Consider the following 14,526-nt stretch of genomic DNA (forward strand, 5'->3'; position numbering starts at 1 on the left):
CCACGTACCCATCTGACATTGTTGAAACCAGACTTATCAAGCACTGTAGCAAAGCAGAAGCTACAGCAGAATAAAGCTCATGACAGACACTCAAAGACTGTGAGAGAATTCAAAGAGGAAGAGAAGGTGAAGGGACGCGATTTCAGACACCCCAAGTGCCTGTGGAACTCAGGTGTGATCTTGCAACGCAGAGGACCTTTGACTTACCAAGTCTAAATTGGTCATCGCCATGTCAACATTCATGTGGATCATCAGCTACGGTCCAACGCTCCAGCAGAGACATGCCGAGAGAACAAAAACAATAACGACCACCAGGACTATGCTCCTGACTGTGGACGTACGGGAGAGACAGAGCCTGACCTTCCACTTGGCCCAACACCAGAAGCCCAGGAGGAGCGGAGATATCCTATTCGACAGCGAAGGGCACCTCAGGTAACAGACAGTAAAACAAAACACTAATATTTCCTAGATAAAAGGAAATAAAAAAGGACATTACCTGGGTTAGTTATTAGGACACAAATTCCATCTTCGGGGCAGAATAATCCCCTGGATTTGTGCTTGGCTCTGAGAAGTCTGCTTCAACACAATAGTTGAATTTTTTTTAAGAATGCATTGTTCAGCTATTGCATTAGTAGTTCCCTAACATATTTACCTTGTTCTCTGGGTTGAGGAGTGTAGGGGGAGGAGTGTAGTATATGTGATATACATCTTTTTATTTTAGTTACTATGCTGTTACTAAGCAGTTATGTATTACGGCAGTATTACGTTACTACACCTAACAGGAAATGCACATGCGCACTATTGTGCCGGGGGCTGTAGAGCAAGAGGTTTAAACTAAACGAAACTAACTGTACTCCCGTCTCCTGCCTGGTCCTTGCTCCACAAAACGAATATTACACCAATGACACACTATTATTGTGCAAACATGCAAATTCACTGAGTCTGGAAACGCTGTTCTGGACAGGAACAACTAGGCTGTACTCAGATTCAGGGTGATCACTGTAGGTTTTGGCCTGATTAATTATGTAGAATAGAGGAGCACACTACTCACAGTGTGCTCTGTTTACAAACACTGATAAAGCTTAGCTAATTAAGTTCCATGTCGAAGTGCATGCTACAACACACAGAGCGGTCTGTTCCCAAAAGTAGGGGAGATGGCTCACACTCCTAGCACCACTATCTTATCTGGTTCCCCAAATTCCACCTTACTACTTGTCTTTGTCGCCAGCTGCCCTACCCAGCAGCAAACAACAACCTCCCCCTGTTAAGGTGAATGCAATACAGATACTTGCCAAAGCTACAAGCGCAATGTTCAAAGCACAGCTCCCCCACCCAGACCTGCCTGCTTCTTCTGTGGGTTTTATGGCTTACTACAACCCAAAAAGATGTATTGCCGCCACCAGCTGGACGGGTTGAAACCCCCCCTAGAAAATTAAATCCATACATAATAGGGTAACTAACTTAATCCACCCTAATAGAAATAGTACATTGCCAAAACAAACAAAACTCCCACTTCTTCCTTTTAATTCTCAATATCTCCCTTCTCAGGCTCTATGACCTGAAGGTGTTACGGCTTGTGCCAATAATCCATGTAAATCTTTCAGCTCCAGGAAGCGCTGCCATTATTTACCATAGCTATAAAGGCCAAAGTCTTAACCTTTAAAATGGCAAGATCCTGCTAGTGAAAGGCAACCCCTGTAGCCTGCAGTGTAGGCCTATCCACCACCATGGACACCTCTGATGCACTATTCAAACCCTCAACCCTTTTCACAGCTGCTGCATATGGTTCCCACCGCAATTGCAACATGTCACTTATTCATCACTTTTATGACAGCTATGGTCTTTTCTGCAAATACTTGGTACATGACCAAAACAGACCTGTCTGTGCTCTCAGCTCTGCCTTTTATCAGTTTCCTAGGCAGAAATTTGCAAGCAGGCACAGGTGTGAGCAATTAGTTCATGCTTTGGTGACATACTCCATTACATGCTGTCCCACAGCTTCACCACAGTATGAAATGCAATCAAATGCCTTCTATAACAGGCATAAGGTAGAACCAAATATGCATGTAATTTAATGAACATCTTAAATTACTATATTTTCATGAAGTTGATTATAAAATCTTGAAGTCTAGTAAAAAAACGAACTAATGGAAATGTTTACTTTACCAGCGCATAGACCAAATTATTATTATATTTTTTTTAAATTCAGGAATAAATGGTCTGGAATAAACTGCAGATACTAATTAGTATATAAATACTATTGTGTGACAGTGTTTCATCATACAGTTACCCATTGCTCATTCCACTTTACCAACAGTGGTGGCTTCTCCACTCTTTCTCTGTTAGGAATTAAATATTTGTTTGAGCACCTCAGCCCCTCTTTAGTCTTTCCTCTCTGCATTTAAATGATGTCAGTGTTTGAACACACACTGGCATTTCCTCTGACTGATTCATATGAATGCTTCACACTAAATAGTTGAATCAATGTTTTCACGTCATTTCAATTGAATTACATTTAACCAACGTGGAATAGAAGTTTAATTGACGTCTGTGCCCAGTGGGTTAGAACTGAAGTGCTGGGTGACATCTAGCTGTGACTGCGTCTCAAATTCATGTGGGTCGCCAAAGTATATCTGAAGTCACAACCTCATTTGTCAAATTAGCTATATCATAGAGTGATATGTAACAGCTGTCATTTCAGCTTGATCAGCTTAAAAAGGCACTGCTGTGGTCAATCCTACGTCTGCGTTGGCCTTGTAGCATTTACAGTGATACAGCCACCGCAGAAGTCAGGGCATTCATGCTTTGTGGGAGCAGCGCTATTGTGAAAGAAGTGAGTGTTCATTTTTGTACTTAAAAAAAAAGATTTAGTCTACTTAGTTATTGTGACTAAAATATCCTTAAGTCTTAGACAGATTCTTGTCATGTAAAAGAATGATTTAGTCTTAGTGTCAAAATTACAAAAAGAGTGGACCATTTTGTCTTTCATGCCCTTTTTGAGTTACATCACATCTGTATTGCCTCAACCTATAGTAAACATAAATAACTGACTTCCATGAGCACAAACATGCATAGCCTTGTCCTACCAACATGTTTTCTGCATCACATCCTATTATCTTACATACAGCAGAAATGTGAGAAACACAGTATAAGAATATATACAAATTATCTGGCCATGTAAATTCCTTATTCAGCCTACATAGTTAGTTATCGCACATTACATATAAAACAAAGACGCAGAAGCGCAGCGAGGCAGCAGCATAATCATCAGATGAGCCCGCAAAGTACCTAAGCAATCCACAGATGCTGCAGACACATTGACACAAAAGTAGAACAGTGGCTATTGACTGTTTCGCCCAGTGATGTAGTCAAGTCACAAAACCTAGAGTCCAAATCGAGTCCCAAGTCCCCTGTGCCCAGAATCCAAGTCGCTATGGCGGAAGTCCGAGTCAATGTGCTCGAGTCTTGTCACTGGGTCCAAATTAACTCAATGTAAAGTTATTTACCCAGTCAGATATAGTATAGTGGCAAGAGGGATTTAGTCATTGTTTGCGATCCATTTTCTTTTCCTTCTTTGCCACCAAATGTTTGCATATAGGGTCAGTTTTGCAATGGAGCATAGCCATATCTGAACGTTCCAAAACGTTGCGTCCTGCTAAATGTGCCCTAGGTTGTTAGCTACAGCTAGTTAATGTGGTAACATGACTGAACAAGGTGTAGCCTCAACAAAATGGTTAACAGTCCAGTTCGCAAGTAGCCTAGTATAATTATAAGAACAGCCTGCCAATGCACGATAGAAATAACAAATATATAGCGCTGGTATTATGGGTCATATCTTTTGAACAATAACGGCTAGAATAAACTGTTTTCTCTGAGCAAAAGAGGGAGACTTGGCTAGTACGTTGGCTATAGAACCTGTCTTTGGGATGGTGATATTTTCTGATGTAGGCTAGGCCATGTGTGGTGCGTCGTTCACCTTGCTGTCAGTGTTGCCAACTCCTCGGTAAGGAAAGTAGCTATTGGCCGTCCTAAAAGTCGCTAGAAGTCGCTAAATGATGCCATCACCTAATTTGCATAATTGGCCAAGCATGTAATTGTGATGGACGCTGTAGGAGAGAGGAATAACGTTGTGGGATAGACAAAAAAGTAAGTAAAAAACACCCTAAATACGTTTAGAACTACAAATGAACTTTCTTCTGTCGTTTTTTTCTTTCTTATGTCACAATTCCAATCCTCCTTTATCTGGGCTTGGGACCGGCAAAAGTGACCCAAAAGAGACACTCTGGCAGAGTTACTTAGTTTATTTTATTTTTGTTTAGTTTTCTTAATTTGGTTTGGTTTTTAACCTTATGGTCCACTTAGGAGCCTACAACAAGTCACAGTAAAACATGAGAATTTTTAACCATGACATTTTTTTGTTTACAATCTAAATGGACCAAAAAGAGACAATAGAAAAAACTGTCAATGTGAGAAAATTATAGTAACTTGTCTGGCCCTAATTCAGGTTAATTGTTTTTTTTCAGACCTCCCTCCACACACGCACACGTTGTGCTGGCTCACAGAAAGAGTGGGTCATTGTCATTTTGGTCAAGGCTCTCTATGACAGGTTCAGTAACTGAGGGGGCTGACTTAAATGAGTAAGCAGCTGATGTGCCAAAAAGCTGCAAAACATTATCAGCCAGCTGGTGCTCATAGCAAGCCTCACCAGACAGCTTCAGTCCATATCAAATCTACAGGATGGAGTTAAGAGTCTGCAAGAACATCCGATTTCTAAGTTTGCTTTTTACCACACTCATCTGGCTGAACACTCTCTCGACATCAGCATTCGAGTGTGGCAAGGACAACACAGACACAGCAGCCATGGCAAGTTCTTGAAATGGGTTGATATCAGCTGCATCCCTGAACTTCCAAATCTCACTCCAGAAGCCCAGTGTGTTTTTGTCTCATTCCATTTACTAAGATGGATGGCACGCCATTGCTGGACAATCTTGTCTATTTCTCCAGGGCTCTTATTGTGCTTTAGAGTTTCCTCCACATTGAAAACGAACATGTACTGCAAATCTTCGATCTTGTCTGGCAGTCTCACCCTCAACTCATTAGTGAGAGAGATGGTGAAGGCTACACACCGCTTTCGGACATTGTTTTCATCCTCAGGCGCAAGGTGGAGCTCAGCTGCCTTTGACTCAAAAAGGTAACCAAGGTACGGTTTGGGACTTTGAGTACATCAACATTTGCCAGTGGATTCAGCACCCTGCTGATCACAGGCTTGATCAGGCTAACCAAGCTGTCAAGTAGCTTAAGAGGATCTACTTGCTCTCCCTCAAAAGCCTTGATGGCCAACTGTACCTCAGTCAGCACTGACTTCAAAAAAGGATCACTGTACATGGAGTATAAAACCTCAGCCATGTAGCAGTGTTCACTGGACTTGGTGACTGCGAAATACAGCCTAAGCTCCTCCCACTGGTCCAAAATGCGTGAAACCGCGGGTTCAATGGAGAGCCAACGTGTGACACACACCTTGGTTATCTGTAAAGTTTTCTCCCCACAGTTGATGGTCTCATATATGGCCTTGTAGGCCCCCCAGCGCTTTGGAGACACTGAAAACCAGTTATAAGTCTCTCGTACCAAGTACTCCACACTACGGGGGATGGTGTCATTGGAAGCATGACTTGCAGAGAGTGGCACACACAGTGAATAAGAACCAGATATTTGAGCCCATACTCCTCCTTCAGCACTTTATGGACACCATTGTTAATCCCTGTCATAAGAGGCATTGTCAGTCCCTATCCCCAGGAGTTTCTCTTTTTTAGGACAGCACTTCGAGGAAAGCAACAACAGCATGGGCTATAGATTTGGCATCTCCTCCCTCCAACTCAAAAAGCCTCAGAAATGTTGATACAATTATCTGCTTGATGTCACTAAAGTACCTTATCACAACCCCCAGGTACTTAGAAACACTTACAGCTGTAGACTCATCGAGGAGGCTGAAACGCTGGTCAACCACATCTGCGACCAACTTTATTTAGAAAGTATGGTGCTAGATCACCATTAATAATTTCCGTGCACTTCATCCTGTGGATAGCAGCAGTGGAGTCTGAGAAAGCAGCTCTACATGCTTCTCCAATGCCAGCATGGAACAATGTTCAGCGATAGCTAATGCCATGATGGCCTCAGCCTTTGGCAGTTTGTTTTGGGTGGAACTGTTATAATGATAAGGCTTTGCCTTTTGAGTGTTTTTGAGTAGTCATGTCTGTTTTTACATCACTAAGTTTGGCGTAGAAATCAGCCTTACAATACAGGCAGCATGCCCGTGTATCGTCTCCAATAAACAGCTTCAACTAGCCTTTGAATTCAGGGTTTGATTCCCACTCCTTTCCTTATTTTTGAGTGTACAGTTTAGATAGACATGAGCTAGCCAGCTAGATGTTTAGCTTATGTCACAGAGAGGCACATACACAGTGGACAAGGTGAGTAAGTGACTGAGGCTGTGTGAGTCAAATGCAGTGATTTATTTTAGACAAAGAACATTACATTTACATGCCGCCCTCAGCCAGCGGCGGCTTTCCGCATGCGCGATTCATTTGCGGTCTGGACGTGGAGGGGTGAACATCTCCTGCTCTGACTGCAGCTGGGAGGGACTGCTGTGCGAGGACTGGGCCACCTGTGAGTGCTTTGGGACGGGTGGGGCCCACGGCAGCACCCGCTGCTCGTTAAGAGTAAGAACAAGACGTGCTTTCACGTCAGTCTCAAAGTCTCCAACACCAGAAAGAGTTGCTAGATTTGTCACTAGTAGATTAATTGAAAATGTGTCGGTAGAGGGGTCTGAATACTAGCTAAATATAGCGACACTGCCTGCTGTACTGAACTGCGCATCTGTGCTGTTAATATTAATTGTGCTTATTGCTGAAACGCGTTCACTCTCAAATGCCTTATCCTGTTCACTTAGATGTCAGAATTTTATATCCTATTGTTTTAGTCAACTGAAACGTTATAATATACACTGCTCAAAAAAATAAAGGGAACACTTAAACAACACACTGTAACTCCAAGTCAATCACACTCAAACTGTCCATTTAGGAAGCAACACTGATTGACAATACATTTCACATGCTGTTGTGCAAATGGAATAGACAACAGATGGAAATTATAGTCAATTAGCAAGACACCCTCAATAAAGGAGTGGTTCTGCAGGTGGGGACCACAGACCACTTCTCAGTTCCTATGCTTCCTGGCTGATGTTTTGGTCAGTTTTGAATGCTGGCGGTGCTTTCACTCTAGTGGTAGCATGAGACGGAGTCTACAACCCACACAAGTGGCTCAGGTAGTGCAGCTCATCCAGGATGGCACATCAATGCGAGCTGTGGCAAGAAGGTTTGCTGTGTCTGTCAGCGTAGTGTCCAGAGCATGAAGGCGCTACCTGGAGACAGGCCAGTACATCAGGAGACGTGGAAGAGGCTGTAGGAGGGCAACAACCCAGCAACAGGACCGCTACCTCCGCCTTTGTGCAAGGAGGAGCAGGAGGAGCACTGCCAGAGCCCTGCAAAATGACCTCCAGCAGGCCACAAATGTGCATGTGTCTGCTCAAACGGTCAGAAACAGACTCCATGAGGGTGGTATGAGGGCCCGACGTCCACAGATGGGGCTTGTGCTTACAGCCCAAAACCGTGCAGGACGTTTTTCATTTGCCAGAGAACACGAAGATTGGCAAATTCGCCACTGGTGCCCTGTGCTCTTCACAGATGAAAGCAGGTTCACGCTGAGCACATGTGACAGACGTGACAGTCTGGAGACGCCGTGGAGAACGTTCTGCTGCCTGCAACATCCTCCAGCATGACCGGTTTGGCGGTGGGTCAGTCATGGTGTGGGGTGGCATTTCTTTGGGGGGCCGCACAGCCCTCCATGTACTCGCCAGAGGTAGCCTGACTGCCATTAGGTACCGAGATGAGATCCTCAGACCCCTTGTGAGAACATATGCTGGTGCGGTTGGCCCTGGGTTCCTCCTAATGCAAGATAATGCTAGACCTCATGTGGCTGGAGTGTGTCAGCAGTTCCTGCAAGAGGAAGGCATTGATGCTATGGACTGGACCGCCCGTTCCCCAGACCTGAATCCAATTGAGCACATCTGGGACATCATGTCTCGCTCCATCCACCAACGCCACATTGCACCACAGACTGTCCAGGTGTTGGCGGATGCTTTAGTCCAGGTCTGGGAGGAGATCCCCCAGGAGACCATCCGCCACCTCATCAGGAGCATGCCCAGGCATTGTAGGGAGGTCATACAGGCACGTGGAGGCCACAGACACTACTGAGCCTCATTTTGACTTGTTTTAAGGACATTACATCAAAGTTGGATCAGCCTGTAGTGTGGTTTTCCACTTTAATTTTGAGTGTGACTCCAAATCCAGACCTCCATGGGTTGATACATTTGATTTCCATTGATAATTTTTGTGATTTTGTTGTCAGCCCATTCAACTATGTAAAGAAAAAAGTATTTAATAAGAATATTTCATTCAGATCTAGGATGTGTTATTTTAGTGGTCCCTTTATTTTTTTGAGCAGTGTATATATTTCTGGGTCTACTTAGTCTCAATTGCTATTGAAAAAAAGGTGTTTGATTCATGTAGGAGTCACTTATATTGACTAAATGAACACCGTCTTACTCTTAATTTGCGAGCTAGGTGGAATGGTAAACGAGGCAAGTGTACAAGGCCTTCTACAGCCCAGAAGGCCACACATGAAAGCACATAACAGCAACAATGTCAAACTAAAACGCAGGGTATGATCGCTAAGAAATTTGAATCACATTGTTAGATTCCCTTGTAAGACAACCAAATAATGTCACTCAGAAGGAGGAACTAACTAAATTAGGTGGGGTTTTAGGAGAGGTTCTGAAAGACCCTCATGGGGGGTGTCCACTGAAAGTGGACTAACAACAACCTAAAAGACACCCACCATGAGCACTCAATTAATTTGCCCAAGAAGAGGCAAACAAAATAAGTAATACAGGAAATATGTAGGATTGTTTGCCTGAAAATAGGGCACACCAAATAAAGGTGGTAATAAAGGTGAGCCCTACGTGCTAATGCGTCAGTACCGGTCAAAAGTTGACACACCTACTACTCACTCAAGGGTTTTTCTTTATTATTTTACTTTTCAACATTATAGAATCATAGTGAAGACATCAAAACTATTAAATAACACATGGAATCATCTAGTAACCAAAAAAGTGTTAAACAAATCAAAATACATGTTTTAGATTCTTCAAAGTAGCCACCTTTTGCCTTGACAGCTTTGCATACTCTTGGCATTCTCTCAACAAGCTTCATCTGGAATGATTTTCCAACAGTCTTGAAGGAGTTCCCACATTTGCTGAGCTCTTGTTGGCTGCTTTTCCTTCACTCTTCGGTCCAACTTCTCCAAAACCATAGCAATTGGGTTGAGGTTGTGTGATTGTGGAGGTCAGGTCATCTGATGCGGCACAAAATCACTCTCCTTCTTGGTCAAATAGCCCTTACACAGACTGGAAGTGTGTTGGGTCATTGTCCTGTTGAAAAACAAATTATAGTCCCACTAAGCGCAAACCAGATGGGATGGTGTATCGGTGCAGAATGCTGTGGTAACCATGCTGATTAAGTGTGCCTTGAATTCTAAATAAATCACTGACAGCTTCACCAGAAAAGCACCATCACACCTCCTCCTCCATGCTTCATGCTGGAACTACGCATGCGGAGATCATCCATTCACCTACTCTGCGTCTCACAAAGACACAGCAGTTGGAACCAAAAAAATCTCAAATTTGGACTCATCAGACCAAAGGACAGATTTCCAATAGTCTAATGTTCATTGCTCGTGTTTCTTGGTCCAAGCAAATCTCTTCTTCTTATTGGTGAACTTGAGTAGTAGTTTCTTTGGAGCAATTAGATGATGAAGGCCTGATTCATGCAGTGTCCTCTGAACAGTTGATGTTGAGATGTGTTACTTGAACTCTGTGAAGCATTTATTTGGGCTGCAATTTCTAAGGCTGGTAACTCTGCAGTAATGATAACTCTGGGTCTTCCTTTCCTGTAGTGTTCCTCATGAGAGACAGTTTCTAAATAGCACTTGATGGTTTTTGTGACTGCACTTGAAGAAACTTTCAAAGTTCTTGACATTTTCTGGATTGACGGACCTTTGTGTCTTAAAGTAATGATGGACTGTAATTTCTCTTTGCTAATTTAAGCTGTTTTTACCATAATATGGAATTGGTCTTTCACCAAATAGGGTTTTCTTCTGTATGCCACCCCTGCCTTGTCACAACACAACTGACTGGCTCAAACGCATTTAAAGAAGGAAAAAAATTCAACAAATTACCTTAACAAGGCACACCTGTTAATTCAAATGCATTTCAGGTGACTACCTCATGAAGCTGATTGAGAGTGTGCAAAGCTGTGATCAAGGCAAAGGGTAGCTACTTTGAAGAATCTCAATTATAAAATGTATTTTGATTTGTTTAACTGATTTATAGTCACAGTCGTGCATATACCCCCTCAAGCTGATACCACGATGGCACTCAAAGAACTTTAGTGGACTTTATGCAAACTGGAACCACATATCCTGATCACGCGAACTGGGATATGTTCCGGGTAGCCTCCAAGTGTCACGACTTCTGCCGAAGTCGGTTCCTCTCCTTGTTCGGGCGGTGTTCGGCGGTCGACATCACTGGTCTTCTAGCCATCATCAATCTATTTTTCATGTTCCATTTGTTTTGTCTGGTTGTCGCACTCACCTGGTTTCAATTGATTAAGTTGGGATGGAGAGGTAATGGAGGACTGCCTCCTTGGTTACTAAGTCACAACCATACAAACACTACCTACAACAGGTCACAATGCGGAAGGCTTGAACTCAAAAGCAACCAGTGGAAAGTTAGCAATTACCTCAGTTGCCTTTCAAGACCATATGGCACGAAACTTACTGCTTCAGAATTTGTCACTGTGTGACCCTGTGAAAACAAGATGGTTGTAACGGCGTTCGTCTGTTGAAAGAGAGTCGGACCAAAATGCAGCGTGGTGGTTACTCATGTTCTTTAATGAAATAGAACGATACATGAAATAACTAAATATATATAAAAATTTAAACGAAACGTGAAAACCTATACAGCCTATCGAGTGCTAACTAACACAAAGATAGGAATAATCACCTACAAACACACAGTGAAACCCAGGCTACCTAAATATGGTTCCCAATCAGAGACAACGAGAATCACCTGACTCTGATTGAGAACCGCCTCAGGCAGCCAAGCCTATGCTAGACACCCTACTCAGCCACAATCCCCAATGCCTACAAAAACCCCAATACAACAACACAATAAACCCATGTCACACCCTGGCCTGAACAAATAATTAAAGAAAACACAAAATACTAAGACCAAGGCGTGATAATGGTGCTTAAGAGCCTCCACAAACACACTGCAAACGGAACCATGGAACTGTGAAACAGAAAGGGACCCAGCAACACGATGGAGAGGAGAAAGAGTATGTGCTTGATCCAGCAGCTCCACCACTGACATTGGCCCAGAAATTGGGTTTGGTGCAGTCCCCGGACAGGAAACTGAAGGTAGATGAATGGAGTCGGGTCGAGGCCTATTCATGAAGGGGACTCCAGGCAGCCCTGTGTGATCTGCAAGGAGGAGTTTTGCTTACAGACTCAGGTTTTCCTCTCCTGCTCCCATGTGTTTCACAGAGCCTGTCTGCAGGCCTTTGGGAGGTTGTCAGGCAGGAAGTGCTGTCCTATGTGCAGGAAGGAGCAGTGTGAGACCAAAGTGATCCACGATGGAGCTCGCCTCTTCAAAGAGAGGTGTGCCATCAGAATTCAAGTGTGTTTGCTATGTTGTTTGGAAGTGGTACGGACATATGAGGGGAAAAAATCCCCCAAAAGACAACAAGACAAAACAAATGGAACATGAAAAATAGATCGATGATGGCTAGAAGACCAGTGACGTCGACCGCCGACTACCGCCCGAACAAGGAGAGGAACCGACTTCGGTAGAAGTCGTGACACCGAGAATAACATTGACGAATACACTTATACGGTGACTGAATTTATCAGGAAGTGTATAGGAGATGTTGTACCCACTATGACTATTAAATCCTACCCAAACCAGAAACCATGGATAGATGGTAGCATTCCCGCAAAACTGAAAGCGCGAACCACCACATTGAACCATGGCAAGGTGACTGGGAATATGGCCGAATACAAACAGTGTAGTTATTAACCCTGTAAGGCAATCAAACAGGCAAGTGTCAGTATAGAGACCAAGTGGAGTCGCAATTCAACCGAGCCGTATGTGGCAGGGTCTACAGACAATCACGGACTACAAAGGGGAAAACCAGCCACGTCGCGTCGCGGACACCGAGGTCTTGCACACCAGAATGTATTCTATTCTAGTTTCCTGAAATTGAGCCGTTTTGAGAAATAGGTAAAATAAAGTATGTTTCTATAACTTCTTCGGGATAGGGGGCAGCATTTTCACTTTTGGATAAATAGCTTGCCCAAATTCAACTTCCTGCTACTCCTCCCCAGAATATAAGACACAGTGAGGCAAAAAAGTATTTAGTCAGCCACCAATTGTGCAAGTTCTCCCACTTAAAAATATGAGAGGCCTGTAATTTATCATAGGAACACTTCAATTATGACAGACAAAATGAGAAAAAAAATCCAGAAAATCACATTGTAAGATTTTTTCATTAATTAATTTGCAAATTATGGTGGAAAATAAGTATTTGGTCACCTACAAACAAGCAAGATTTCTGGCTCTCACAGACATGTAACTTCTTCTTTAAGAGGCTCCTCTGTCCTCCACTCGTTACCTGTATTAATGGCACCTGTTTGAACTTGTTATCAGTATAAAAGACACCTGTCCACAACCTCAAACAGTCACACTCCAAACTCCACTATGGCCAAGACCAAAGAGCTGTCAAAGGACACCAGAAACAAAATTGTAGACCTGCACCAGGCTGGGAAGACTGAATCTGCAATAGGTAAGCAGCATGGTTTGAAGAAATCAAATGTGGGAGCAATTATTAGGAAATGGTAGACATACAAGACCACTGATAATCTCCCTCGATCTGGGGCTCCACGCAAGATCTCACCCGTGGGGTCAAAATGATCACAAGAACGGTGAGCAAAAATCCCAGAACCACACGGCGGGGACCTAGTGAATGACCTGCAGAGAGCTGGGACCAAAGTAACAAAGCCTACCAATCAGTAACACACTACGCCGCCAGGGACTCAAATCCTGCAGTGCCAGACGTGTCCCCCTGCTTAAGCCAGTACATGTCCAGGCCCGTCTGAAGTTTGCTAGAGACCATTTGGATGATACAGAAGAAGATTGGAAGAATGTCATATGGTCAGATGAAACCAAAATATAACTTTTTGGTAAAAACTCAACTCGTCGTGTTTGGAGGACAAAGAATTCTGAGTTGCATCCAAAGATCACCATACCTACTGTGAAGCATGGGGGTGGAAACATCATGCTTTGCGGCTGTTTTTCTGCAAAGGGACCAGGACGACTGATCCGTGTAAAGGAAAGAATGAATGGGGCCATGTATCGTGAGATTTTGAGTGAAAACCTCCTTCCATCAGCAAGGGCATTGAAGATGAAACGTGGCTGGGTCTTTTCAGCTTGACAATGATCCTAAACACACCGCCCGGGCAACGAAGGAGTGGCTTCGTAAGAAGCATTTCAAGGTCCTGGAGTGGCTTAGCCATGAGGGAGTTGAAAGTCCGTGTTGCCCAGCAACAGCCCCAAAGCATCACTGCTCTAGCGGAGATCTGCATGGAGGAATGGGCCAAAATACCAGCAACAGTGTGTGAAAACCTTGTGAAGACTTACAGAAAACGTTTGACCTCTGTCATTGCCAACAAAGGGTTTATAACAAAGTATTGACAAACTTTTGTTATTGACCAAATACTTATATTCCACCATAATTTGCAAATAAATTCATTAAAAATCCTACAATGTGATTTTCTGGATTTTTGTTCTCATTTTGTCTATCATAGTTTAAGTGTACCTATGATGAAAATTACAGGCCTCTCTCATCTTTTTAAGTGGGAGAACTTGCACAATTGGTGAATGACTAAATACTTTTTTGCCCCACTGTATGCATATTATTAATAGATTTGGATTGAAGACACTCTGAAGTTTCTAAAACTGTTTGAATCATGTCTGTGAGTATAACAGAACTAATGTAGCAGGCAAAACCCAGAAGACAAACCACTCAGATAAAAACATTTTTAGGTCACTGTCTATTCAATGATGTTTCATTGGGAAACCAGATTTCTAAGAGACTTGTTTGCAGTTCCTACCGCTTCCACTGGATGTCACCAGTCTTTTAGAAATTGGTTGAGGTTATTCTTTTGTGTAATGAAGAAGTACGGACATCTTGAATGAGTGTCACATCATGTGTACTTTTTGAGAGAGGCGCATGACTCAAAGTAGCGTCAGTTTGTTGTCTTCCTGTATTGAACACAGATAGTTCCGGCTTCAAT

The 14,526-nt window shown here is 43.2% G+C and overlaps 1 pseudogene; it reads left to right on the forward strand.

Moving 5' to 3' along the window:
• The first annotated feature begins 229 nt into the window (after positions 1 to 229).
• LOC115143784 (RING finger protein 32-like) lies at positions 230 to 11,941 on the forward strand (annotated as a pseudogene).
• The last annotated feature ends 2,585 nt before the right edge of the window (positions 11,942 to 14,526 follow it).

The sequence above is a fragment of the Oncorhynchus nerka genome, linkage group LG15 (assembly GCF_034236695.1).
Source record: "Oncorhynchus nerka isolate Pitt River linkage group LG15, Oner_Uvic_2.0, whole genome shotgun sequence".
In the NCBI taxonomy this organism is placed as follows: Eukaryota; Metazoa; Chordata; class Actinopteri; order Salmoniformes; family Salmonidae; genus Oncorhynchus; species Oncorhynchus nerka.